Source organism: Pongo abelii, chromosome 8, assembly GCF_028885655.2.
Source record: "Pongo abelii isolate AG06213 chromosome 8, NHGRI_mPonAbe1-v2.0_pri, whole genome shotgun sequence".
In the NCBI taxonomy this organism is placed as follows: Eukaryota; Metazoa; Chordata; class Mammalia; order Primates; family Hominidae; genus Pongo; species Pongo abelii.
The window spans coordinates 51,255,062-51,279,524 of NC_071993.2; the positions used below are offsets into that span (position 1 = coordinate 51,255,062).

The 24,463-nt window shown below is 40.8% G+C and overlaps 2 pseudogenes; both read right to left on the reverse strand.

Moving 5' to 3' along the window:
* LOC100456511 (ras suppressor protein 1-like) overlaps positions 1 to 24,463 on the reverse strand; it is a 202,065-nt pseudogene that overhangs the window by 55,715 nt on the left and 121,887 nt on the right.
* On the reverse strand, positions 10,549 to 18,397 carry LOC112135194 (ankyrin repeat domain-containing protein 54-like; annotated as a pseudogene).

Below are 24,463 nucleotides of genomic sequence, written 5' to 3' on the forward strand. Positions count from 1 at the left end.
CATGTTTTATTGCACATTGTATGAAATTTAAAGTCAACATCATTTCTTCATTTTGGTAAAAGAAACGAGTAAGAGTGTTTACCAACTGACATACAAAAATAATCAAATAGCTGGAGTAAGGTCCAAAACACCAGGGAAGGGTCTTTGGTCACTTCCCAGTGCACAGAGCTCTGGCACAAGGAGGGAGCTTTAATACAGCTCTGTGGGCACCTGCACTATGGCTTTCTAGGCTGGGACCTTCTCATCCCTCCCTCTCTCCATGCTGAGCTTTGCAGCTGAGTCATGAATGGGCAGGTTTTCACCTGGTACCAAAGCATTTCAAGAGTAGCAGTATCTTCAGTCTAGTGAGTAGACGTCAGCTCATCCTACAGGACTGAACTTTTCTATTTTTATTTATGATAGACTCAGTCTTTTTTTCTTTCTTGAGACAGGGTCTTGCTCTGTCACCCAGGCTGGAGTGCAGTGGCGCAATCTCAGCTCACTGCAACCTCTGCCTCCCAGGCTCAAGTGATTCTCCTTACTCAGCCTCCCTAGAAGCTGGGATTATAGGTATGTATCATCACGCCCAGCTAATTTTTGTATTTTTGATAGACATGGGGTTTCATCATGTTGCCCAGGCTAGTCTTGAACTCCTGAGCTCAGGTGAGCCAGCTGCCTCAGCCTCCCAAAGTGCTGGGATTACTAGAGTGAGCTACTGTGCCCAGCCAATAGACTTAGTCTTGATTTAAATTTTTAAAGTCAACATTAAATGGTAATTCAGATACACTAAGGGTGTATTTGACATTGCACCTCTTCTATTTCTTTGTGGACTCATTGTTCATGCAAGTATGGTTATGGCTGTTGCTTTCTCCCTATCTTTCTTGAAGCTTGTTATGACTGCAGTTAACATCAGACTTAAACAAAAGTATTTTGATTTCACAACCTATTGTTGGCAACCTGAAACAATAGCATCACTCTTATTTCTCTCTACTTACCAACTCAGTCATGTTCCATAACTATAGCCGGCCTTCTACTTCCCATATCTATCTGGCTATCTTCCCACCATATCTACTTCCATGCCACTCTTATTTCTCAGCCTTTAGCATAGGTCCTTTTGTGAACATCTTTCGACATTGAATCACCTAGTTTTATACCGTTTTTCTCCGGAGACACTCCTTCGCTATGGTTGATTGAGATTTCTAGGATCCTGTGGTAAATGCCTTTTATTTTCACCTGATTAATAGTCCTATTAATTAATTAATCAAACATTTACAAAGTGTTTCACATCATGAAAACTACCAAGTTCTGGCAAGGAGTTCACAGCGTGGTAAAGGAGACAGACAAGCAAAGGCACAGTTAGAACATGATGTAGGGCTGGGCGTGGGTTCATGCCTGTAATCCCAGCACTTCAGGAAGCCAAGGCAGGAGGATCACTTAAGCTTAAGAGTTTGAGACCAACCTGGGCAACACAGAAAGACCTTGTCTCTACCAAAAAATTTTTTAAAGTAGCTGGGCATGGTGGCACACTTCTGTGGTTCCAGCTACTCAGTAAGCTGAGTTGGGAGGATCACTTGAGCTGAGGGAATTGAGGCTGCAGTGAGCCATGATTATACCATGGCACTCCAGCCTGGGTGACAGAGCAAGACCCTGTCTCAAAAAAAAAAAAACATGGTATATGGTATAATAAGTGCTAGAAAGAGGAATGTACAGAACAGAAACATCTACTTCAGCCCAGGACATCAGAGAGGGCTCCAGAGGAAGTAGATGAAGAGATTTGCCAATCAGTGATAAAAAGATGTGAGTGCATAGAAAGTCTCAATGTTAAAAGTCATATTCAACAATTTGAAAGAATTCACCACTGCTTTAGAATAGAGTCAAAAAGAGGTAAACATAATAGTGATGAAGCAGGCAGGAATCACTGTACTCAGGGCCATAGATGCCACCATAAGTTAGTTAGATGTTAATCAAAAGGTAATGGGAGGCATTGGAAGATTTTACTCCAAAGCCTGAACAGCGTGATCAGATTAAAAACACTGATGTGGATGCAACACTGAAAACACTGGAGGCAGGGAAGACTAAAGAGAGAAAGAACAGAAGAAAGTAATTTAGGAAAAAATATTACTCCCTGAACTAAGGCAATGCCAGTAAGAAAGGAGAGAGGGCATATCAAAGATATTATCAATATGGGATGGAGTGAATTTGGAGGTCAGCTGGATGTGAGGCAGGAGGGAAGGGATGGGAGGAGCCTTAGGAGCAGTTGTTAGGTTTTTGGCTGGGTGGATCCATTCATCCCACAGACATTTATTAAGAACTTTCCATGGGACAGACACTGTATTAGGTCCCGGGGATACAGCACTAAACAAACAAAATCCATGTCCTCATGGAGCCTAATTCTAGTGTTAAGACGCAGACAATAAATAAGTAAAATATATAACATGCCATATGGTGAAAGGTATCACGGAGAAAAATAAGGCAGTAAGGGTGGATACTGAGTGTCCATAGGAAGAGGGGCTGATGCTGTCATCAGCAGACTCAGGTATGGAACTCTGGATGATGAGCAAATGAGAGTGTTCATTTGAGACATCTTCAGTTTGAAACTTCTGAATTATCCCCATTGGAGATGCCCAGTAAGTGGTTGGAACAGGAATTTGGAGGACAGAACAGAGGTCTAGACTGCATCTGTAAATATCAACAGAATTTGAATTATCCAGAATTTGGAATTATCAACAGACTGCTTATAGTTTAAGTCCTTAGGATGTATAACAGCAATTGGGGAATTATTTAGAGTGAGAAGAAAGGCCTACAGGAGGATTCCTGAGGGCCTTTAGCAATGTCAGGGAAGCCCTGGAGAGAGGCGCCCAAGAACCAGAGGAAGAATGATACAAGGAATAAAAGGAGAAGAGCTTGGTGTCACAGAAGCCAAATGACAAAAATGTAAAGAAAGACAATGTGATCAACAATGTTAAATGCTGTGGATATAAAATAAGAATTTAAAAAGTTATTTGGGCATATAACTGTGAGGTGACTTGGGAGAACATGAGTGCTTTCATAGGGTTGAAGAAAGAAGGGTGAAAAGAGAGAAAGAGAGAGAGAGACAGACAGACACATAGAGAGAGAGATTAAATAAAGCAGGATCCCGGAGGAGACAATAGGATGGGAACTTGATCCAGAGATACAGGAAGATAATATACAGAGGGGAAAATAGAGTGTAGAGATGTGGATGAATTTATTAAGGATAGTAACAAATGAAGGGTAACAAATGGAAGGGATGATCATGTAATTTCTTCTATTTTCTTTGTAAAGTGGAGCCTAATGTAGTGTGCTGAGAACCAAGAGGAATTGGGGAAAGTCAAGGGTTTAGGGAGTAAAGTTCCAAAAGGCTGTTGTAGTTTATATGGAAAGAAATCGGTGAATTGCTTGGCAGTGTTGAGATGGGAGAACATATGTTTGCAAAGGCATCAGTTTCCATGCATGAATGGATTGACTTGAACACAACCACGGAGTTGGTATTTTGCAAGGGAAGTCTGAAGGAAAGACATGAAGCAAGGGAGTTGGAGGTCATCAATGGGATTTGCAATTTAGAGTTTCAGAGATGGGGGAGTTGGAGGTATTGACAGAATTCAGGATGTGACTATAAGTGGATGAGTGACAGTGGACATAAATGCTGCTAGAGTTGAGCAGATCAAGTATCTGTGTGGCTAAGTGATTGGACAGGTTAATTTCATTGGCATTGTAAGTACATTTACTCCTGTCTGGTTTGTTTGTTGAAAATGTCAAAGAATATTTATTGATAATAGAAAAGTATTTTTTGATAATACTTTGTTTTTTTAGAAAAGAAGTATTAAAAACTCCTTTATCTTCTGGCAAAACATGGCTAATAAATTGTCTCATGCCATTGATCTTGTTTCTCAAATGCATCTAAATCCTGAAGAAATGTAATGAATGAATGCCCCCAGAGTTGTGCAAAGATATATCTGCTTAGTCTTTTAAATACACCAAGATCATAGCTCTGCATCATTCTGCTGTACTGAACGCTCAGTGGGAAGCTGTAACTGCTAGCATACTTACATGCTTATCAAAGTGCTGGATATTTATTCATGCTTCTGTGATGTTCTGCCCCATGCACCATGTGATAATCATTTGGTTGGCTTTAAGAAAGAATGAAATTTCCAATGAGAATAGATAGATGGTCTGGCAAATTAAAAAGTGTCACACCTGGTATCTCCCTCGATAGCAAATCGAGAATTCATTTGCTGGAAAAGAACATGAGGATCATAACAGATGAAAGGAAATTGAGACAAATTACAGAGAAGTCAACTTTAAAAGATGATTTGTGTCCATTAAATGCATCTCCTTCACTAGATCGTAGATTGATTTAACTGTGTTGGCTGACAGCCTGTGGGGGCAACATCTACATCCATGAAGCTGATTCTGCTGGGTATGTGACCTCCCCCAACCACCCTGATAATTATCCTCCGCACGCTGATTGCATTTGGATCTTAGCGGCTCCACCGGAAACACACATACGGCTGCAATTTGAAGGTCAATTCGATATTGAAGTAACACCCAAGTATGTCACTTCCATTTTCATTTTTTTCCTACCCGAAGTTAGTATTTTTTAACTGTCATGTCTCAGAACAATTCATTTCTTTCAGTAGCACATACTGCAGGGAAATCTAGGGGAAAAGTGAAATGCTTAATAACTCAGGCCTGAAAACACAGTCTGCCAGCAACTCCCCCATCAGCTAAGCGGGTTATGTACATGGATACTGTCCCTTGTGACCCTAGACACTTCCTGCAAGGGACGCTGAGGGTGGCTACTTGAGATTGATGTTTATCCATTCTTCTTCCCACAGGAAATATATCGTGTTTCTGAGAGATGAATATTTATTTGCCCAGCCTCTTATTCAGTGTCACAAATGATAAAATGTCTGTTTAACAAATGGAAATTTGTGTGGTGTGTCACCAGCGGTCACCAGTGTCAGAACAGTACTAAAGCACGTACAGTATAATTTCTCAGTCTTTATTTAATAAGAGTTCTGAAAGTATTACAAAACAGAGAGTAAGTCTTACTATGTTGAAGAGAAAGGAAAACTACATAGATTGTATAAAAACCCGTTTTTCTCTTTCCTTTAACAAAAGTGTGTATATGTTTGCATGAATGCAGCTGTGGTGCAAAACTTAGATATAAGAGCTTTTGTTGCTCTTTCTGGCACTGGACTTAATACTACACTTCCACTCATGGAGCATTAATTAGCTGATGTAACTTCCTCAAGAAACACTAGATACATGCTTGTCTACTCTTATGGACCCAGAAAATTCCAGTTGGGACTCTGTTAGTCCCAATTACAGAGCTGTTAGAGAATTTATCTTTGTCATGTGAAATGTATCAAATCATTGTGTGGAAAAAAATACGTGTTGTTTTTTGAAATTCGTAGGGATTAATTTGAAAACAACATTTATATTTGTAAAACCAATACAGAATATGGAAGGGAAGTAAATATTCTTCAATGCAGAACATGTAAACCCTGTCTTTTTGAGCTGCTAATGAAAGAATGTATTATTAGGAAAAATATCATACAGCATTTTAATGTGACACGTGGCTTACGCTGATTCTATCATAGTCTTTTATGCTAAGAAATGATGATTTAATAATATCTTCAAAGAAAGTAAGTGAAGTTGTCATTATCAAAATAAGTCAAGGCAATTGACCATGTAAATTTAACACAATTTTGTTTCCACTTTAGCTGTACTTCCAACTGCCTCTAGTTGTGGGATGGAGTGGATTCAGATGCACCAATACTTTCCAAATTTTGTGGGACATCTTTGCCCAGCAGTCAGTGGTCCTTAGGAGAGGTTATGTATTTGAGATTTCGATCTGACAACAGCCCCACTCATATGGGATTCAAGGCAAAGTATTCTATAGGTAATATATATATTTTTAACTTTCATTTTAGGTTCAGGGGTACATGTGCAGGTTTGTTATATAGGTAAACTTGTGCCATGGGGGTCATTGTAAAGATTATTTCATCACCCAGGTACTAAGCCTAGTATCTAATAGTTATTTTTTCTGCTCCTCTCTCTTCTCCCACCCTCCACCCTATCAAATGAAAAAAACATTCCGTGCTCATAGATCGGAAGAATCAATATTATTAAAATGGCCATACTGCTCCCCCAAATTTACAGATTCAATGCTATTCCTATCAAACTACCATGACATTCTTCACAGAACTAGAACAAAACTATTTTAAAACTCATATGGACCCCAGAAAGAACCCAAATAACCAAGGCAATCCTACACTAAAAGAACAAAGCTGGAGGCATCACAATACCTGACTTGAAACTATACTACAGGGGTATATAGTAACCAAAACAGCATGGTACTGGTACAAAAATAGACACATAGACCAGTAGAATGGAATAGAGAGCTCAGAAATAGGGCCTCACACCTACAGGCATCTGATCTTCAACAAAGCTGACAAAAGCAAGCAATGGGGAAAAGACTTCCTATCCAATAAATGATGCTGGGAGAACTGGCTAGCAATAGGCAGAAGATTGAAACTGGACCAGTTCCTTATACCATATACAAAAATCAATTCAAGATGGATTAAAGAAGTAACTGTAAAACACAAAACTATAAAAACCCTGGAAAACATTTTTATATTAAATAAAAGAGTTGTTTTAGAATGAATATGTTAAAATATTTTTTAAAACCATGACTTTTTAAAAAGAAGTCATTCTATCTGCCTAATTTTAAAAATATTTTAATGCTAGAAATAAGGAGTGTAAATGTTTAAAACCACAGTCATCAACTTTAATTTCTCCTTTTATTTTTATTTTAAAATGTAATCTTAGTAAACTTGAATATTTTATATTTTTTCTAACTTATCTGTGAAGAAATATGTGTAGTTAAATCAAACTCCTGTTTCTCCTGCTTACTATGAAATTCAGTAGTTCTCTCTTATCCATGGTTTCATGTTCCATGGTTTAAATGCCCTTAGTAAACAGAGGCCCCAAAAATAGGTGAGTACAGTACACCAAGATATTTTGAGAGACCACATTTACATAACTTTTCTTACAGTATATTATGATTGTTCTATTTTATTATTAGTTATTGTTGTTAACCTCTTACTATGTTTAATTTACAAAGTAAACTTTATCATAGGTACATATATATGGAAAAAAATTGTCTATATGTCTATATAGGATTTGGTACTATCCAAGGTTTTAGGCACTCACTGGGGGGACTTGGAATGTATCCCCCAAGGAAAAGGAAGAACTACAGTATGTTTATTACTTTAAGTAATAAAACTATTTAAGAACCAGATAACTATATTTAGAACAATGTCTTTGAATTCCTCATCATATATAAAATAATTAAGCTTTTTTTTTCTCTGAGTCTCTAGTGCCAAATCAGCCACTGGATAAAAAGCAAATATGTCTTTTCAGGATTTTGATTTCCTTATTTAAAAATTAAGCAGTAACTTTGCTTGTTGAAGATTCACTATAGTACGGTCACAATAGCACATAATTTAGTATCTAATAGGTCTAGACACAAACCAAACAAATATTTAATATAGCAAAAGTTCAGAAACCCTAGTTGTAACAATATTTAACTACACCATAGATCATGTTATATCCTGAGTCAAGCTGCATATAATTCAATTAGCTATCACATCCAGCTAATAAGACATAATTGAATAGTAATTTTCAAGGCCCTGAGATTTCTGTTACTGTAGTGAACAGTTTAGTTGATAGTAAAACTAGAAATGGCAGGTGTCCCCACAGTACCCCTTCCAGCTGAGCTTGGGTTCAGTCTTTAGAATCAACACAGGGTTCTAGGCAGGTCAGATGAGTCTACCAGTTTGTTCTTGAGATGAAACTTGCTTGTGACTAATAGCTCTTACATGGTGTCCCAAAAGAATTAATGTGACATTACAGAATATGCCATTTGGTCATCATCTTGTTTCCCATTATTGGATTGGACTTGTGGTATCATTTCTGTTTACATCAACCCTAGAATTCAAATAATGAGGAAAGCACTAACCATTTTCAAAATTTTAAAAACTTCAATTCATAGTCACTTGGCACTTAAAAATTTTCACATGTGCTGGTGAAATGAAAAAAAAAAAACAATTTGTAATGGAATCTTTCTTTCTTTCTCTCTTTCTTTTTTTCAGCTCAGTGTGGGGGAAGAGTAACAGGGCAAAGTGGTGTTGTTGAAAGCATTGGCCATCTAACGCTTCCATATAGAGACAACTTATTCTGTGATTGGCATCTCCAGGGGCTCTCCAGACACTATCTCACCATCTCTTTTGAAGATTTTAACCTTCAGAATCCCTCTGACTGTGAAAAAGGCTTCGTGGAGATCTGGGACTATCATACTTCTGGTTAGTGAAATATATCTGCTCTCTTTGGGGTGCTTACTTTCGCATGTACTCATTCAGCCTCTGAAGTTTCTTCACTTCCAAGAAAGGCAAAATCATGTCTATACTCTGCAGAGAAGTGCAGATTAATGAGCTTTGGGCAGTACCAGCGATTCTCTCCCTCAATTCTACCATTAACAATGGATGTCCAGAGCCCAGGTGTCATATAGTCTACCCTGGAGGCCACTTGGGGGGAGCAACGGTAGTGGGAAGGCACCCTGTTGCTGCTGAGACATCCCATTGCCACATGCCGTTATTTGAGGGATGTTCTATAGCTTGAGGCAGGGAGAGGGTCATGCATGTCTCCTGGCAGTAGCATAAGGCAGATATTTGTCACTCTGTTGTCTCAGACCACTTTTTCAAACAAATAAACAAGCCTTCCTCACTGTCCTGAGATATCCTTCCCCTAACTGGTTGCATTTTTTTCAGTTCTTCATATATTTGAATATGTTAATTTTCATTTTTTTTCCTGTTTTCTTGACAGAGATTAACGTTTCTTCATGGATAAGGTCTTTTTTTTTATTATTTTCTTTGTACATGCAGGACACCTCGAATAGAGGTTAAAAGAAATCAATCACCTGGACGTATATATTTAATTGTTTGTCTCTCACAGGAAACATCTTGGGCAGATACTGTTGAAGCACCATTCCTGACAGCATAGACACTTCTAGCAATAGTGCCATGGTCAGGTTTGTCACAGATGGCTCTCTGACTGCCTCAGGATTCAGACTGCGATTTGAATCCAGCATGGAAGGTGATTTCATTGATTCATTCAAAACAATATTAAGCACCTGCATTGGACAGACACTGTGCTAGGCACTGGTGTTACAATAGTTTGAAAAACAAAAGAAAACACAACCCCTATCTTCTGGGACCTTAATCAAAAAGTCACACTGATAAACAAAAAATTACAGCTGTGATCAACGCTTTAAGGGAAAATAACTAGTTTCACGAGAGATACAATAATAGGATGAGAGTTATACTGCAATGCCCACCTTAAGAAAGTCCTGTAGTTACTCACAATTTGCCTTACTGCAAATCCAACAATCTCAGATGAAATAAAGATCTTGTTTGGAAAAACAGGATACTTACATTAACCTCCTGATTTTCCTGATTTTTTTTTTGCAAAGATGGGGTCTTGCCTTGGCCTCCCAAAGTGTTGGGGTTACAGGCTTGAGCCACCACTCCTGGCTGATTTCCCTGATTCTTTTTTTTTTTTTTTTTTTGAGATGGAGTCTTGCTCTGTCACCCAGGCTGGAGTGCAATGGTGCGATGTCGGCTCACTGCAACTTCCGCCTCCCGGGTTCAAGCGACTCTCCTGCCTCAGCCTCCTGAGTAGCTGGGATTACAGGTGCCCGACACCACGCCCGGCTAATTTTTGTATTTTTAGTAGACATGGGGTTTTACCATGTTGGTCAGGCTGGTCTCGAACTCCTGACCTCGTGATCTGCCCGCCTTGGGCTCTCAAAGTGCTGGGATTACAGGTTTAAGCCACAACACCCGACCTGATTTTCCTGATTCTTAAGTTCATTATATTCATTGCTTTCTCATATTTCTTGGGCCATGATGATAAATTGCTGTCTGTGGACTATCATCCATGGAAGCCAGGGTTAAATATTAATAGAGATAGGAAATGAATGTATATGTTCACTAAAATCCTCACGCACATAAATACGGAGAATAATTTTGTCTAGAAGGATAATTTTTAAATAACTGAATTTTGAGAGCTTTCCTGATGGAAAGAGACATTTTGATTTGATTGGAAGTTTTCTTGGCTTTTTTCCCCCACATCAGAGTGTGGTGGGGATCTTCAGGGCTCTGCTGGAAGATCTACTCCTCCCAACTACCCGAACCTAAATCCTCATGGCTGGATCTACGAGTGGAGAATCACCGCCCCAGAAGGAAGGCAGATCACCCTAACGTTTAGCAACCTGAGGCTGGTCATGCATCCGTCCTGCAACAGTGAGCATGTGGATAGTCAGTGTTCCCTGTGGCCTGAGATGTTATATTCCATCATTTAAGGAGTTTACTGACCCATAAATCATAGTCAGAAAACTATGTCAGGAAAATTGCCATCTATGCAACTATAACTCAGACAAATTCTAGTATTGTTGAGAGAACAAAACACAGTAAACTGTCAAAATAATTGTAAAAGTTGTTTTAAGAGACTATCAGCTATCACTCCATGCATGAGGGTCATAGATAGAATAAATTTTAAGAGTGAATGATAATGACAAATGGCAAAACTGGGGAGGCTGTGGGAAGCTAAGCCTACAGCAGCACATAGATGAATGGGACCGGAGTTACAGCACAAGCCACCACCGAAAGTTCTGAGCAGATGGGTTGTCCTGCATAATGACTGCTCTCTCCAGGGGTGCAGAACTACCTGACCTCCACGTCGCCAACCTCCAGTGGTTTCAGATGTGCCCTCAGCACTCTCAGCTTCCTGCAGTGAAAGAAAGCAAATGAGATCCCTGAGTGTGAATAACAAACAGACTGTTAACTGTGAAGTGCTATACATACATATGTGTGTGTAGATAGGTAGATTGGATTAATATTAGTACATTTCTCCACCCAACTTGCCCCTTCTGCAGTATATGCTATCTCAGTAAATAATTCCAAACTTCTGGTTGCTAAGGTCAAAAATCTTGATGTCTATTTTGGAATACTTCCTCTCACACCCTATATGGCATCTATAAGCAAGTCCCACTGCGTGTATCTTTAAAAACATCCAAAATCAAACTACTTATTATGTGTACTACTACCACCCCCACCATTCACTTGGATTATTTTATCAGTTCCACCTGGTGCCCCTGCCTCCATTCTCATCTCCCTACATTCTCAACTGAATGACATTATTAATATATATATGAATATATTAATAATTTTGAAGTTTTGGGTTGCTTATTTGGGGTCAGTTTTCTTCATGTTCCTATCTCCTGTTTACTCATATTGGTCTCTGCCTTTTACATTAGTCACTTCCCTAAATGTCTGCTGATCCTTGGCTATTCATTCAAATTTAAGAATGAATTAGCGAAAGGATGACTGGCATCTCTGTATGCATGAGGGTGCCTCGACTCTTTAAATAGGGAAACCTACAAACCTACAAATGTCATATTCACAGGTCTTTTCTGTTGGGGAGGTTAAAACTCCAGCGAGGAATCACTTTTCGAATTATTTTTTTTCTGAATCTTTTGCATAATGTCCACATTCCTTTTTCTGAAATATATTTTTATATGTTCAATGTTTATTTTGGTTCCTCTTTACTCTGCTCCAAACAAGGGCATGTGGGTTGGCCTTTGCCCTCACTCTATTTGATTGAGAACTTGCCAAAAAGAGGAAGAAGAAAGATGAAAGAGGGGAGAAGAAGGAGGATGAGAAGGAGGAGAAGAGGGAGGAGAGGGAGAAGAAGACAGAGGGAGAAGGGGAAGGAGAAAAAAAGAAGAAAGAGAAGGAGAAAAGAAGGAAAGGAGAAGAAGAAGAAGGAGAAAGAAAAGGAGGAGGAGACTGAGAAGGAGAGGGAGAAAGAGAAAAGAAGGAGAAGAAAGAAAAAAAGAAAAGAGTGAAGAAGAAAGAAGATCTGCGGTGCAGAGGAGGCAGCTTTGACTTTCATTGCGCTGCTTTCTGCCTATGCCTTATCCAGCTGATCCGAGCCTAAAATTTCTCCAAACTCACCTGCCTATCTGACTGTCTGTACAGACAGAGAAAATGAAAAGCTATGCCACCCAGTGTGTCCTACAATACGACCTGTATCTGATTTTGTCCCTGTTCATAGAAAATTTTATAGCCTGTCCTAAATCTCATGTGCCTACTTCCTAGCCATTTGTATTCTGAGAGTTGTAGTTTCTGAGTACAAAAGGGATTAGAGGACAATGATGGGAATTCTAGCACAAGGCAGAAGTCCATGTGGTAAATGGATGACTATAACATGTTCAGTCATTGTGATTCTATGCCAAAGGCAGACACAGAGGCAGGATAACAGCCATTGATCATGGTTTCCAACATGTACCATTAACCTTATAGTTGGTTCTAATCCCTTTTGATTTTGGCAATGTGATGCCCATTCCTGTTTTCAGCATTATAGAAATATTTGTCCTCCTCTGCTTCTTTATAAACTACTTCATGGTTTGGAACCAGAGGGATGGTTTGAATCCCAGTTCTATTATTACTAGTTATTTGAACTTCAGCAAATTACATCATCTTTCTGAATTCTGGTATCTTAATCTGGAAAACAGGGATACTATTAGCTGCTTGGGAGGGTGTTGTGCTGATTGGATAAGACAGACTGAGTAGATGATGAGGAGGCTGGCATTTTTGTCTGCTCAGTAAATGATAGCAAACTCTTCTTCTGGTCCCGTGAGCCGGAAGACACTTTAGACCAGAAGCCCCCAGAGAGCTAAGTTTAATTAATTATAGTAAATTTTAAAAGCTTTTGTTGTGGAGTGCATTCTCCTACTGCACAACTTTTAGTGCCACAGTCTGAGTCATTATTTCTAATCTTGAGTCATTCAAATCCTTTTAAACACCGGAATATCAATCACTCAATCAATGAATTATTATTTAGTTATTTCATCTAATTTTTTTTGATTTTGTACAGCATTGGAACAATAGTTTGCCAATTATTGTAACTACGTGAATGACTACGGTTATTATTTAATATTTTGGAGTCAATAATAATCCATTCTTAAAAATTCAAATAAGTAAGAAAATTGAAGCTTTGAATCCATAACTAATGAGGAAAGAACTATTATGTTTAATTGCATATGGAGATTGATTTTTCAAATTACTTTTCAAGGTATTTAAAAATATCTGCTTGCCAGGTGTGGTGGCTCACACCTGTAATCCCAGCACTTTGGGAAGCTGAGGCAGGTGGATCACCTGAGGTCAGGAGTTCGAGACCAGCCTGACCAACATGGTGAAACCCCATCTCTACTAAAAATACAAAATTACCTGGGAACAGTGGTGCATGCCTGTAATCTTAGCTACTTGGGAGGGTGAGGCAGGAGAATCACTTGAACCTGGGAGGCAGAGGTTGCAGTGAGCCGAGATCATGCCATTGCACTCCAGCCTGGGCAACAAGAGCAAAACTGCATCTCAATAAATAAATAAATAAATAAAAATTAAAATAAATAAAAATATCTGCTTTATTATATACATCAAATCATCAGAAACTAACATTTAAGCTTCCTTTCCAAATAACAAAAGTCCTGATGCATTGTTAAGAAAAACTGCCCATCAGTGAGCTCTGCACACCACATTGTAAGCACGATGGCTTATCTCCTTTACATTGGGAGCTCGGTTTCCAGTTCCAAAGTGTATAGCAGCTTTTAATCTATCACCACATGGCAGGAAGGCATTACTGCAATACTTTCATTCTAGTGAAATCACCCTGAGGTCACAAAATGTGTTCAGGATAACATAGTGGCTTGTGGCACTGGGATAGAAACCTGCATTGTTAGGTCATTCATTTTAGGGGAGGGTTCCCATAGAAGAAAGTGGGTCTGGGCTGGGAATATCACCTCCTAGGAAATATGCAGTAAGATGGATTGTGTGTCTAAAGGTTACTCAATGGCATTAGAAGTAACTCACCCCAGCTAGAGAAACTGTGTAGTAGTGTGAATGTAAGCAGTGAGATTAAATCTTCAGGAAACACAATGAAAGTCATTTTTTTTCACGGATGGATCCAGGTCGTATGGAGGCTTCACTGCTTCTTATACCTCCGGTGAAGATGCAGATAATGTGGGATGTTGTAAATGTACTTCATTTTAATCTGGTGCATTGCAGATGCCCCCCAGCCACCGCCAATGGCAGCAGAGCCATCCATTTTCCCTTTAGTGATCAAAGTTCACTAGGAATCTTTGACATAAGACAAACACATATAAGCAGATCAAAAACTTACTGCCGACGGAAAAAAGCTTTCTGATTTCAGGAAGAAACTACTATGGTGAATTTAAAACTTTTAATGCCATTAGATGAGCTTCTAGCACAGTTTCAGTCATATTACCATGAGGATTGGTGACCTGTTCCGTAGTCCTTGGTCAATTATTTGGTGCTGAAAGAGACCATCTACCTCCTAGAAGGTAACTTAGTCTCGGAGAGTAATTAATTTTGCTGGGGACAGAACAGGTTTTATTGTTTCTGGTCATCTATTCACACACATATTTCCAGTGAAAATAAATGGGAGGTTTTATTTGATATAGAATATTTCAAAATTAAACAAGATATGGCCTCTAATTATAAATATCCTCCTATTTCCTGGATTGGTGCTACTATCTAAGGGTTTTAAAATTTAGAAGTGGGAGTGAATATTAAAAAAGAAAAAACCCACTAAGTTATTTCATTGGTACAAGAAGCATCTGTTCCTTTATTAAAAGGGGGCAAATTCATTGGTAGGTCAATGTCCTATTGTCTGTTTGATTTAAATTAAATTATTAGATCAAGTGGAGAATTGCTAATCAAGCCATTAGGACCTGCCACCATTATATTTGGGTATTCCTCTAAATTAATTATTAATGAGCAGAGGGCCTCAATATTTGGACATATTGATACAGAGCCAAACCCCAGCCACCTAATCTACACCAACAGGAAGATAGAGAAGTTGTTGATTTTTGCACATTTTTCCTTTTTAAACTTGTAGAAACTTGCATAATTTGCTTGCCTTTTACCCATAATCCTGATTGCATCTAGAAAAACAAATCAAAGCAGTAATGTTGATGTTTTAGTTACTGTTCCTTTATTGTTTGTGTCTTCTGTTGTGGCCTGAATCTTACTACTACTTTCTGTTGCCTTCTGTTTTCTTAGTGTGTGGTGGGTCTCTTCCAAATACTCCTGAAGGAAACTTTACTTCTCCTGACCATGATGGAGTCAGGAATCACTCGAGAAACCTAAACTGTGAATGGACTCTCAGCAATCCAAATCAGGAAAATTCATCTATTTATATTCATTTTGAAGATTTTTACCTAGAAAGTCACCAAGACTGTCAATTTGATGTCCTTGAGTTTCGAGTGGGTGAGTTCTAAGAACACATTCTCCCATTTATCTACAATATTCTTTTTATCTTTTTGTTGTTGTGGCTGCTGTTGTTGTTTTGAGACAGGAGCTCACTCTCTGCCCAGACTGGTTGTGGGCAGTCCAAACCTTGGGATAATTTGTTGTAGGAAGATTGAGGTAACCTCTTTTGCCCTCTTGGTGGTGGTGGGAAAGGCCTCAATCTGCCTGTTGAAAGTGGTCAACAGGGGTGAGGATATAGTCATGTTTCTTGAGATGGGGCATATGAATGAAATCAATTTTCCAGGTTTGTAGTGGCCTCTGAACACTGGAAGGTGCCCTTTAGCTTGATTTCTGGGCTAAGTGGGTGGTCTGAGTGCTCCCTGGAAAGAAACTTGGTTGCAGATGGTACGGGCCTGCGTGAGTTGTTGAAGGGTGGTGGCCATGGCAGGAGACTGCAGGTGAGGTTACAAAAGCTGAAGCAGAGGATGATAGCTGGTGTGAAAGAGGCTGTGAATGTGAGTGAGTGTGGATTTTTTCTGGGACATGGGCAAAATGAGCTTATTGTCTAGAAAGAACCAGCCCTCCTTGTTTGTGGCCCCAGCCAAAGAAAGATTGAGGCTTTATTCTTGTGAGTATGAGGGCTGTTGAGCTGGGAAACAGGTAGTAGGGGTTGGGGCTTAAGGGCTGACTGTTTAGCTGCAGAACCAGCTAATGAGTTTCCTTCTGATAACAGGTTTGTTAAGAGCCTGGTAAGAGGTACAAGATTGACGATGGGAAGGTTAGTAGTGAAGGTAAGTGAAAGCTTGAATATAGGAAACCTCGGACCACTTGCCATTGCAGTGGATAAAATTTTTAAGATTTCGTTGAATTTGAAAGTCAAAGATTCCATTTTAAGGCCATTGACTACCATTGTCCAGTCGCTATTGGGGCCAGGCCATGTTATAAAAGAAAATTGAACGTTTGGGCTTAATGTGAGGGCTGCGACCTAGAGTCTGGAGGTTGCAAGGGAGACAGCCAAGTGATGTGTCACAGGGAAACCTTCTTCAGGTGGATTTTGAGGCTTCAGTGCAATACTAGCTTCCTGTTGCTACTGCAACAAATTATTATTATTATTTTTTTATTTATTTTGAGATGGAGTCTCGCTCTGTCGCTCAGGCTGGAGTGCAGTGGTGCGATCTCAGCTCACTGCAAGCTCCACCTTGTGGGTTCATGCCACTCTCCTGCCTCAGCCTCCCAAGTAGCTGGGACTACAGGGACCCGCCACTACACCTGGCTAATGTTTCGTATTTTTAGTTGAGACGGGGTTTCATTGTGTTAGCCAGGATGGTCTCGGTCTCCTGACCTAGTGATTCACCCGTCTCGGCCTCCCAAAGTGCTGGGATTATAGGCGTGAGCCACACACTTAGTGTCTTTAAACAACATATATGTATTCTTTTACAGTTCTGGAGGCCAGAATTCTAAATTCCCTCCCACTGAGTCAAGTTGGGAGCAGGGCAAGTGCTTTCAGGGGTTCTGTGGGAGAATCCATTTCCTGGCTCTGGAGGCAGCCTGCACTCCTTGACTTTTGATGCCCTCCTTAAATGACTCCAATTTCTCGCTTCCATCACTACACCTCCCACCACTCTCCCATCACCTGCTCTGCTCTTACAAGGATCCAGGTGAGTACACCAACTTGCCACCTAAAGAAGCTGGGATAATCTTCCCTACCAAAGGTCCTTAACTTCATTACATCTGCAAAGCTTCTTTTACCATATAAGGTAATGTTTACAGGTTCCTGGATCAGGATATGGGCATCTTGAGGGGCCACTTATAAGCCTAATACAGCTAGGCTGCAAAATACTACAAGTAGACTGGAAAACCATTACACCCTCTGGCGTTTTAATGATTGGGAGAAAAACAGTTGGGATTTTTTGCTTTGGGGTCCTTCTTAACTTTGCATTTTTAAGGTCTAGAGTCCCTCTTAAACTTGTAGTTTTAAGGTCTAGCCCTCATCAACCCTCTCTTCCAACCAGAGACACCCACTGCAGTGTTTCCTTGAAAGTCTGGTGACATGTCTAAATCTAAGTTCTGATGAGAGGCACAGGGCCAACCAACAGCCCCCATGGCAGCCCCCTTGGCCAGAGGGTGCCCATGTAGGCCAAACCTGGTGACTGAAACAAGCTCATGGCTGGGAAGGAACATAGAGAAGGGTCTAGGGCCTGGTGAGGGCACCATGGAGGCCATGGGGTGAGCGAGGTCTGCTAGGACAGTGCAGGTCTGTGGAGCTGAAGTGAGGCTGTAGAGCCTGGCCTAGTGCCGCAGGAGCCGGAGGAAGAAGCTGGGGGCTATCGTCCCGGTCCACAGAGATGCTGGAGACAGTGGCGCTAGGAGTGGCCCTGAGGCTGTGGAGAGAGCATCTCTACCCCACAGCATCTGGGGGTGATGGCAATTTCCTCACCTGACAAGGACAGCTCCCAAGTCCCAGATGTTGGGCTTTTTCTTTGTACTCAGAGACTAGTGGGGGCAGTGACAGGAAGCCAGGGAGCCTCTCTTGCTACCTCCTCCATGCTCTGTATCCAAAGACTGAGGGAGGTGGAGCTGGCTGGGAGGTCGGGCACTTCATCCACCTGCTCTTTGGTACTGGTCATCTGGAGGTGGGTGCAGAGGTGGCCCAGCCATTCCCATTGTTCATGTCACTGTACGTGCGCCGGGTACTTCCTCATCATTGGGAGGATCTGCTTCACCTCCAGTCACACAGCCTCCAGGCAGTGGGAGTGGTCCTCCTGCAGGATGTTCAGCTTCAACTTTGCCAGGTATGGAAGCATATGGCCAGCTTGGTCCAGGGCATCCACCAGGTCCCTCGTGGAAGCAGTATGGTGATGACAGAGTCGTGGTTGGTGCAGGCCAGAATCTGGTCTTTACCATTGCAGGAGGCAAAGTATAGAGCTGTGTGGCCTTGTCAGCTGCACAGGGATCCATGCCATTTTCCAGTAGCTGCCACACTTTTTCCACATCGTTGGCATTGGCAGCATTGGCGTTGTCTCCCTCATTCTCTTAAGAGCTGCATCTCTTTGCTCATGGGCCTGAGCCAGCAGTGGGGCCTGGCAGTGAGCCTCAGCCACCAGCAGGGATCTTGCAGCACAGCTCCTGGTGCAGCTCTGCGTCATACTGCCACCAGTCGTGTAGTAGTGCAATAGGGACTTGGCCAGGAGGCTTCCTGGCCCGGGAGGCCCATGCAGCTGCCCAGTGCAGACCCGAAATCAGCGAAGGAGAAGAAGCCCCAGGTACCTTTCAGCTTTTGTTGTTGTTGCTGTTGTTGTTTTGGTTTTTGAGGCAGGGTCTCGCTCTTTTGCCCAGGCTGGAGTGTAGTGGCGCTACCTCTGTTCTCTGCACCCTCTGCCTCCTGTGCTCAAGCCATCCCCCCACCTCAGTCTCCCAAGTAGCTGAGACTACAGGTTCACTCCATCAGGCCTGGCAAATTTTTTGTATTTTTGGTAGAGATGGGGGTTTCACCATGTTGCCCTGAGCTCAAAGCGATCCGCCCGCCTCAGCCTCCCAAAATGCTAGGATTACAGGCCTGCACCACCATACCCGGACACTCTAAAGACTTATTTCCACACAGCTAAGACATGTTTTAGGAAGTTTGCTAAAATACCCCTGGAGACCCCCTTATTGTGGTCTCCCTTTTGCCGTGTTTAATTTGATTGATCTTTTCTGCCCTCCTGCTTTTCAGAAATTTAAAGGCTAAAAAGAGGACCTAAACTTTAAAACTTCTCTTTTAGTCTCCCATTAAACTAATTGTAAGAACCACCAAAAAAGGGAAAAGTTCTTTGGAAAAATTATTTGGAAAGCAGTAAAATGATACGGACTGTTAGGATGTAAAACATAGGATATAAGTCATTATATGTTAGTGCTGCTCTGACATAGGGACCTATTACTGAGAATCAACTTTTGCTCAATTTTCAGAGAAATGGAATGGTTGCATCACTTATCTACGTAAACAACTGAAGAATTGTCTGAAAGAAAATATGGTATGTTTAAACTGGAAAAGTCCTGTAATACTTTGTTCATGAGCATTTACACAGTGGAGTTACTGTTCATTTTGGGGGTACTGTGGACAAGCCCAGGGCTGCCGGTGAATCGAGTCATCCTTACACGTCTCTCCTTGTAAGGTGCTTTGCAGTGTCTGTCTAAATATTAGAAACATTCTTTGTTTCTAGATTACTGCAAAGCTAAGGAAAAGCTATATTTCTTTTTTTTTAATTTTATTATTATTATACTTTAAGTTTTAGGGTACATGTGCACAATGTGCAGGTTTGTTACATATGTATACATGTGCCATGCTGGTGTGCTGCACCCATTAACTTGTCATTTAGCATTAGGTATATCTCCTAATGCTATCCCTCCCCCCTCCCCCCACCCCACCACAGTCCCCAGAGTGTGATGTTCCCCTTCCTGTGTCCATGTGTTCTCATTGTTCAATTCCCACCTATGAGTGAGAACATGTGGTGTTTGGTTTTTTGTCCTTGTGATAGTTTGCTGAGAATGATGGTTTCCAGTTTCATCCATGTCCCTACAAAGGACATGAACTCATCATTTTTTATGGCTGCATAGTATTCCATGGTGTATATGTGCCACATTTTCTTAATCCAGTCTATCGTTGTTGGACATTTGGGTTGGTTCCAAGTCTTTGCTATTGTGAATAGTGCCGCAATAAACATACGTGTGCATGTGTCTTTATAGCAGCATGATTTATAATCCTTTGGGTGTATATACCCAGTAATGGGATGGCTGGGTCAAATGGAATTTCTAGTTCTAGATCCCTGAGGAATCGCCACACTGACTTCCACAATTGTTGAACTAGTTTACAGTCCCACCAACAGTGAAAAACTGTTCCTATTTCTCCACATCCTCTCCAGCACCTGTTGTTTCCTGACTTTTTAATGATCGCCATTCTAACTGGTGTGAGAGTGGTATCTCATTGTGGTTTTGATTTGCATTTCTCTGATGGCCAGTGATGATAGCATTTTTTCATGTGTTTTTTGGCTACATAAATGTCTTCTTTTGAGAAGTGTCTGTTCATATCCTTCGCCCACTTTTTGATGGGGTTGTTTGTTTTTTTCTTGTAAATTTGTTGGAGTTCATTGTAGATTCTGGATATTAGCCCTTTGTCAGATGAGTAGGTTGCAAAAATTTTCTCCCATTTTGTAGGTTGCCTGTTCACTCTGATAGCAGTTTCTTTTGCTGCACAGAAGCTCTTGAGTTTAATTAGATCCCATTTGTCAATTTTGGCTTTCGTTGCCATTGCTTTTGGTGTGTTAGACATGAAGTCCTTGCCCATGACTATGTCCTGAATGGTATTGCCTAGGTTTTCTTCTAGGGTTTTTATGGTTTTAGGTCTAACATGTAAGTCTTTAATCCATCTTGAATTAATTTTTGTGTAAGGTGTAAGGAAGGGATCCAGTTTTGGAAAAGCTATATTTCTTTAATTATCAGCTAGCATTTCTTTTAAACTTTTAGCATGGATATTTGGGGATTTATTTACATATTTATTGCAAAGCCCTGGATTATAGAGATTTACTGAAGATTTTAATAGAAGATTTTTTTTAAATTATACTTTTAAGTTTTAGGGTACATGTGCACAATGTGCAGGTTAGTTACATATGTACACATGTGCCATGCTGGTGTGCTGCAACCATTAACTCGTTTAAACTAATAGTTTCTCTGAATCTGCTTTGTTAAAATCAGTATTCACCAGGATGCCCCTGTTGTCTCTACTTTTATCTTAATGCATCACTGAGTTGACATTAAATTTCAAATTCTTCTTTGCCCTTAATACTATTCTATCCTGAAGCCACATTTATATACTGATGAAAGAAGTAAGCAATCTGTTATTATCATCTGTTTGTATATATCAAATGCTCACCTCACAATAGCATCAACCAGTGAAAAACATCCCGTTTTACTGTTTCTATTTGGATAACTATTTACTTTGCAATCAGCTAGCAAGGTATAAAATTGTATGATATGCAGAACTTTAACTGGATTGCTTTAAGTGAACATTTAAACATGATAAGCCATATTAATGATATTTATGTTAATACACTTAAAATGAACATGTTTTGTTCATCATGAGTAATACAACCTACCCCTCAATGAAAATCTAGAGTTAGAGTAAATTTGCTAATGAATTCAATAACTTTTCCATAATATTTTTAGTTATTTGGTTAAGGTTCTCTTAATGTTTCTTTCACTTTTTAATAGCTTACGCCTTTTTTGCCTGTGTTTTTTATTGGTTTGTTTAAAGCAAAATCTCATACCATGTGCTACCTGGAAGCACTGTAACCTAGTGGCAAGATCATAGGCTCTGGGGACACACTGCTGGGCCACGTCTCTTCTCCTATCTGAAACTTGGTATCCTCTTTTGTTGTCTTGAGAACTGAAGATCTATACTGAAGATTGGATAAGATAGTAAAGTGCTTCACATTAATTTATGGCATATAAATACATAATAAATGCTTCTACTTTATCTTGGCTCACTGCAACCTCTGCTTCCCAGGTTCAAGCAGTTCTCCTGCCTCAGCCTCCCAAGTAGCTGGGATTACAGGCACTTGCCACCATGCCTGGCTAATTTTTGTATTTGTTAGTAGAGATAGAGTTTCACCATGTTGGTCAGGCTGGTCTTGAACAACTGACCTCAGGTGATCCACCCACCTCGGCCTCCCAAAGTGCTGGGATTACAGGCACGAGCCACCACGCCTGGCCTATATTCTTAATTTAGTACTATTCTGAGTAAAAATAATTAGCTATTAGTTTTATAAATTTACCATGACTATTTTATAAATGTCAGTGCTTTCCATAAAGTGAAACAGGTTATGTTGTGGTGCATTTGTCTTTACTTTGTGCTGGCCAATCCCTCATTATGCTGTTCCCCTGTTGTAATACTTACATTAAATGTTACCAGTTTGTATTTAAGTGATTTATGTCTCCTGATTGGACTCTGACAAAGAGAAAAATGATGCTAGGAAGGGTACCAGGAGATAGCCCCACAAAGATGGGATTTGGGCATAGGTTTGGTTATTCAAGTAGCAGTGCTTAGCTTCTTGCCAATGGGAAATGGAATACTGGTAATTTATAGGAAGTGACCTCACAATGAACCAAGCTCCCGTTTGTTGATTGTGATGAAATGCGTGCTGAGGCACATGCCTTGGGAGCTAAGTGGCAGCTATACTTCACCACTATGGCAGTAAAGATGACTATAAAGACTGGTGGGGGATGGATCCTTTCAAATGTACTTGAGCTGGGATGCCCAGCTCATGGAACGCACAGCAGGAGGTGAGCAGTGGCCGGTGAGTGAAGCTTCATGTGTATTTACAGTCCCTCCCCATCGCTGGCATTACCATCTGAGCTCTGCCTCCTGTCAGATCAGAGGCAACAGTAGATTCTCATAAGAATGTGAACCCTATTGTGAACTGCCCATGCCAGGGAAGTAGGTTGTGTTGCCCTTATGAGAATCTATTGCCTGATGATCTGTCACTGTCTCCTATCATCCTCAGTTGAGACTGTATAGTTGCAGGAAAACAATGTTGGGCTTCCCACTGATTCTACATTATGGTAAGTTGTATAATTATTTCATTATATATTAGAAAGTAATAATAATAGAAATAAAGTTCACAATAAATGTAATGCACTTGAATCATACTGAATTTATCCTCTCCATCCGTGGTCTGTGGAAAAATTATCTCCATGAATTCATCCTCTTCCTTTTTTTGGTAGAGACAGGGTCTTACTATGCTGCCCAGGCTGATCTCCAACTCCCAGCCTCGAGCAATCCACCCTTCAAAGCCTTCCCAAATGCTGGGATTACAGGCACAAGCCACAACACCAGGTCAAAACCACGTTTCTTAAACAAAATAAAAACTTGGTGGGAAGATTGCTTGAGCTCAGAAGGTTGAGGCTGCAGTGAGTACTTATCACACTACTGCACTCCAGCGTAGGTGACAGAGAAAGATGCTATCTCAAAAAATAAAATAAAATAATCCCACTCTGCCCACATCTTAAAAAAATATATTGTCTGTATCTTCATGGCTCTCATTCCTGGCCCTTAAAATTCTCCTCACACTGGACCTTTGTATTCATCCACTTGTTTGACCCCTTCTGGGACCTGACCTGTCCCAGGAAGAGTCCCCATTTTCCTCCAATGCACTTGTCTTTGAGTCTACCTGGCCAGACACCCAGGAGTTACCTTGAGGTGTTACTTTCCTCCCTTCCCACATCCAGCCTAGCAAGGCCTGCTGATTCCTCCCTGAATACAAATCCCAGACCATACCCCATCTTCCTTCACTGCCTTCCAGCGCTCAAAGCCATGCCACAGAGCAACCAGGTCAGTTTCATTGGAAGTAGGAGGTGGAGCCTGTCATTCTCTGGTCTGTCATCTGTAGTGGCTTCCCACTGTACCTGGAATAACCTCACAGCCCCTGATCGGGCCTGCAGGGTCATGGGTAGCTGTGCCCTGCTGTTCCTCTGTCATCCCATCATCCCCTCTGTGGATTGCTTGCTCTGTGCCAGCCACCGTGGTAGTCTGTGTACCTTTCTTCCTCTCAAGTCACAGCCTCCTGCACTGTCATGCTGAGGGGTGGTGTTTGTGGAATGCTCTTTCTTTGGGGCTTTCTGTGCCTCTCCTTTCTATTTGTGTCACAGTTTAAACATGACCATATTGGAGAGGTCTCACTGAGCACCATCACACCTCAGCCTTGAGGCTCGCTGACTCATCATCCTTTTATTTTCCATGAAGCAGTGCTGACTGACATTTTTCCTCCTACTGCAGCACACTAAAAAACATCCAAGGTGAAGGATTAGAGCTTTAAAAAGTTTGGTAGTGTCCAGGCACAGTGGCTCAATCCTGTAATCCTAGCACTTTGGGAGGCCAAGGCAGATGGATTGCTTGAGCTCAGGAGTTTGAGACCAGCCTGACTAACATGGTAAAACCCGTCTCTACTAAATACAAAAAGTTAGCCAGGCGATGTGGCCCGTGCCTGTAATTCCAGCTACTTGGGAGGCCGAGATAGGAGAATTGCTTGAATTGCATT